This window comes from Schistocerca cancellata, unplaced genomic scaffold (assembly GCF_023864275.1).
Source record: "Schistocerca cancellata isolate TAMUIC-IGC-003103 unplaced genomic scaffold, iqSchCanc2.1 HiC_scaffold_674, whole genome shotgun sequence".
Lineage (NCBI taxonomy): Eukaryota > Metazoa > Arthropoda > Insecta > Orthoptera > Acrididae > Schistocerca > Schistocerca cancellata.
The window spans coordinates 495,001-500,000 of NW_026046685.1; the positions used below are offsets into that span (position 1 = coordinate 495,001).

At 54.5% G+C, this 5,000-nt stretch overlaps 1 non-coding gene across 1 annotated transcript in view; it reads left to right on the forward strand.

Moving 5' to 3' along the window:
- Positions 1-3,367: 3,367 nt before the first annotated feature.
- LOC126138931 (small subunit ribosomal RNA) overlaps positions 3,368-5,000 on the forward strand; it is a 1,909-nt gene continuing 276 nt past the window's right edge. Inside the window, exon 1 of the ribosomal RNA XR_007528422.1 lies at positions 3,368-5,000. This exon is cut by the window's right edge and continues 276 nt beyond it. This is a non-coding gene — a ribosomal RNA (small subunit ribosomal RNA).

The following is a 5,000-nucleotide window of genomic DNA, read 5'->3' on the forward strand; positions in this document are numbered from 1 at the left end:
ATCCAACGGAACTACACCAACCATACTGCCAAACCACAGCATCGCCATCTATGACAATGTGACGAAGCCACATGCAATAGCCCCATCTACGCGAATCGGACGACACTACGTCCACCATGTCGCGCGCAACACGAAAACTAAATACCGCCATCTGCAAGTCTCCCGAAACATGACCTGCTGCACCGACGATACCGCCACCCCGACTACGACATCGCTAGGTCCCACAGTACCCATTTTCCGACGCCACCCACAAAGCCTGCATCATCTGTCCACCACAGGAACCCGAACGCCAGTGCCTGCGTCGCACGAAGTAGTCAACCGACAATCACTCCACCCGCACCCGCACGTGCCCCACCCCAACCGCCGAAATCGCAACTCCAGCGGATGAACGGCGGACTCTTCCCGCACTCGTACGTTGCAATCCACCCCTATATCTTGCGTTTCACGAAGAGTTATATCCAATATGCCAAATTCCCGCTGTCCCTATACATGCTGTAAGTCTGTGCACACAATATGAACCACACCTCAGCGAGACACTCTATCACACATTACTCTCTGCCTGTAACAGACACAGATACAATATGTAAGCACCAGCATGGACCAACGTCCGGTGCATCCTCTCCGCCACAGTACACCATCCACACTATGATAACCACACCAGGGGGTCCAATTCGAAAATAGAATATCCCACCCGTCCGACATCCACAATTGCTCAGATAAGCCACCCCTACACAGGGGTGCACCCAACACCACCACACTGCCTCCTGTTACGGCACAGAAACAATGGCAGGAATGAATCACACAGGTGTGCCGCTCCCTTGCCGCAACCACAGACGCGGCGCGCCTCCAGTCACGAGCGAAAAGCGCATAAGCGCATAAGCGCATCCTGACGAGACATAACCGCTGTGACATACTGACGCTGCCTCAGACATTCACATACAATGATCACTACCAACGAACCTCGGTCCCCCCCCCCCCCCCCCAACAACACACTCTCTTACCACGTTGTGTACTGTAATCCAACCCATTTCGCACCTTAACCTAACCCATTTTGCACCTTAACCTAACCAAATTCGTAACGCAATTTGTACCGCAATGTAACCCAAGTTGTGCCTTAACCTAACCCAAGTTGTGCCTTAACCTAACCCAAGTTGTGCCTTAACCTAACCCAAGTTGTGCCTTAACCTAACCCAAGTTGTGCCTTAACCTAACCCAAGTTGTGCCTTAACCTAACCCAAGTTGTGCCTTAACCTAACCCAAGTTGTGCCTTAACCTAACCCAAGTTGTGCCTTAACCTAACCCAAGTTGTGCCTTAACCTAACCCAAGTTGTGCCTTAACCTAACCCAAGTTGTGCCTTAACCTAACCCAAGTTGTGCCTTAACCTAACCCAAGTTGTGCCTTAACCTAACCCAAGTTGTGCCTTAACCTAACCCACGTTGTGCCTTAACCTAACCCACGTTGTGCCTTAACCTAACCCACGTTGTGCCTTAACCTAACCCACGTTGTGCCTTAACCTAACCCACGTTGTGCCTTAACCTAACCCACGTTGTGCCTTAACCTAACCCACGTTGTGCCTTAACCTAACCCACGTTGTGCCTTAACCTAACCCACGTTGTGCCTTAACCTGCTCTGTAATTGGCATATGACACGTTACATTAATCTAGTGTTGTCTAACCACAACCCTCTGAATATAGTTCGCTACTCGCACCGCCCACCCTCTTGTGTATCGTTTCATGTTCAACACTTCGCAAGTGTTGCTTACTTTTGACATGCTCCCGCTGTACACTGTAATGTGGACGACTGCAGGATGTACATCGCCCCCCCCCTCCCCCCTGCCTTCGCACGCTGGTCGTTCAGGTGCTTGCGTGTTCAATGCCCTTCGCAGCTGTTCACTGGCATTCGCATGTCGAAGCGCTCAGTCTACGTCGTGGTACGGCCTGTGTCCACTGTCCGCTGATGTCGTAAGCTTAACCCTCACATTGTACTGCACATAGGTCCGTATGTACTGAATGATACGCTGTGGCACATGTGTGACCGTACAACGACTGCGCCCAACAACAGCGAACCATACGGTCCAAATGTTGTGCACTCAGCCACGTGCCGTCTCCCCATAACAGCTACATTGCAGTGTGGTACGCCATAGAGACGTGTGGGAGTAACGGACGCCCTGGATGGCGATCAGCATGAGCCGTCTGTTGATGTAGTGGCGCGTGTATTCAAACGTAGTCGTCTCTTCTCACACAGTGTGATAGCATGGTGCACCGCGTTCCACATCTGCGACATGGTACAGATGCTGGTTGACAGTCGGTCTCGTAATGGACATCGCATACGTAGGGGGCCACCTCCCACGTGTTCTCTAGTCGTGCACATTTTGTTGCGTGTATGTGGGCAGACGTAGTGTGTCGTGACACCTAACAGACAGGTATGCAATAATCGTTGCATTTGCAAACTGGGATGGACGTCTACGTTTGCTGGTGACGTTACGCAAATGAACAACTGGTAAACCCATTGTGGTACGGTTGTTGTTGCTGGAGGTAAATCAGTAAGGGCAAATCTGTGTGTGAAGCGATACGCGGCGGTGGCTGGGTGGGACCGTCCCCGGCCGGTGAGGGGGGGCCGCCCGGCGTGCTGGCCGCGCGGTGCGTGGGCGCACGCGCTACAGCCGGCTGGTGGGGGCGCCCAGTGGCAGGCGCGCCGGCCGACGGACGCGGCAGGCGGCGCAGCTGCGCGCCGGGGCACCCTGCGCGCGGCGCCGGGCGGCCAAAGTGGGTCCTCGCGGGCCCGGTGCGAAGCGCGGTGGACATCTGCAGTGTGCTGGTCCGACTGAGGACTGTGTGCGTTGAGGATGCGCCGCCGCCCGGCACTCGGCGCCGCGACGCCGTCTGCTGCTCGGTCGCCCCAGCGGTTCTCGCTGGTGGTTTGTATCGCAGTTGTGCAGACGTGTTGGCACGTGCGCTGTGCTGGGAGAGTTCGCTTCGGCACCCACGTGGGGCCTTTGCCCTTCTGTGGCGCTGGCGTTGGAGCTGCCGGTCACCGTAGGTGGCGCGTGTTGTCTCCCGCCGGCAATGCCACGACAGCACGCTCCCGGGCCTCTGTCGGCAGCGGCAAGCTCAGTTGGGAGCACGGGTGGTCGCACCTAAAGCGTCTACTCGCCTAACTCCGGGCGATTGCGCCTCTCTCGAACCCGACCAAGTACTTAGGACGGCGCTGCGCGCCGCCGGGACCTGAGAGGGTTTCGAGGTGTATTGTGCAGGGGAGCTCAGCCTCCTCCTGTTTGCAGAATAATTGAGCGGACGCTTGCGTGTTCGCGCGGGCCCCTGGGACACACTCCCGGGCGGCCGGCTGCTCAGCTCTAGTTGACGCAGCTCCCTGGTTGATCCTGCCAGTAGTCATATGCTTGTCTCAAAGATTAAGCCATGCATGTCTCAGTACAAGCCGCATTAAGGTGAAACCGCGAATGGCTCATTAAATCAGTTATGGTTCCTTAGATCGTACCCACGTTACTTGGATAACTGTGGTAATTCTAGAGCTAATACATGCAAACAGAGTCCCGACCAGAGATGGAAGGGACGCTTTTATTAGATCAAAACCAATCGGTCGGCTCGTCCGGTCCGTTTGCCTTGGTGACTCTGAATAACTTTGGGCTGATCGCACGGTCCTCGTACCGGCGACGCATCTTTCAAATGTCTGCCTTATCAACTGTCGATGGTAGGTTCTGCGCCTACCATGGTTGTAACGGGTAACGGGGAATCAGGGTTCGATTCCGGAGAGGGAGCCTGAGAAACGGCTACCACATCCAAGGAAGGCAGCAGGCGCGCAAATTACCCACTCCCGGCACGGGGAGGTAGTGACGAAAAATAACGATACGGGACTCATCCGAGGCCCCGTAATCGGAATGAGTACACTTTAAATCCTTTAACGAGTATCTATTGGAGGGCAAGTCTGGTGCCAGCAGCCGCGGTAATTCCAGCTCCAATAGCGTATATTAAAGTTGTTGCGGTTAAAAAGCTCGTAGTTGGATTTGTGTCCCACGCTGTTGGTTCACCGCCCGTCGGTGTTTAACTGGCATGTATCGTGGGACGTCCTGCCGGTGGGGCGAGCCGAAGGCGTGCGACCGCCTCGTGCGTGTTCGTGCGTCCCGAGGCGGACCCCGTTGAAATCCTACCAAGGTGCTCTTTATTGAGTGTCTGGGTGGGCCGGCACGTTTACTTTGAACAAATTAGAGTGCTTAAAGCAGGCAAGCCCGCCTGAATACTGTGTGCATGGAATAATGGAATAGGACCTCGGTTCTATTTTGTTGGTTTTCGGAACCCGAGGTAATGATTAATAGGGACAGGCGGGGGCATTCGTATTGCGACGTTAGAGGTGAAATTCTTGGATCGTCGCAAGACGAACAGAAGCGAAAGCATTTGCCAAGTATGTTTTCATTAATCAAGAACGAAAGTTAGAGGTTCGAAGGCGATCAGATACCGCCCTAGTTCTAACCATAAACGATGCCAGCCAGCGATCCGCCGCAGTTCCTCCGATGACTCGGCGGGCAGCCTCTGGGAAACCAAAGCTTTTGGGTTCCGGGGGAAGTATGGTTGCAAAGCTGAAACTTAAAGGAATTGACGGAAGGGCACCACCAGGAGTGGAGCCTGCGGCTTAATTTGACTCAACACGGGAAACCTCACCAGGCCCGGACACCGGAAGGATTGACAGATTGATAGCTCTTTCTTGATTCGGTGGGTGGTGGTGCATGGCCGTTCTTAGTTGGTGGAGCGATTTGTCTGGTTAATTCCGATAACGAACGAGACTCTAGCCTGCTAACTAGTCGCGTGACATCCTTCGTGCTGTCAGCGATTACTTTTCTTCTTAGAGGGACAGGCGGCTTCTAGCCGCACGAGATTGAGCAATAACAGGTCTGTGATGCCCTTAGATGTTCTGGGCCGCACGCGCGCTACACTGAAGGAATCAGCGTGTCTTCCTAGGCCGAAAGGTCGGGGTAACCCGCTGAACC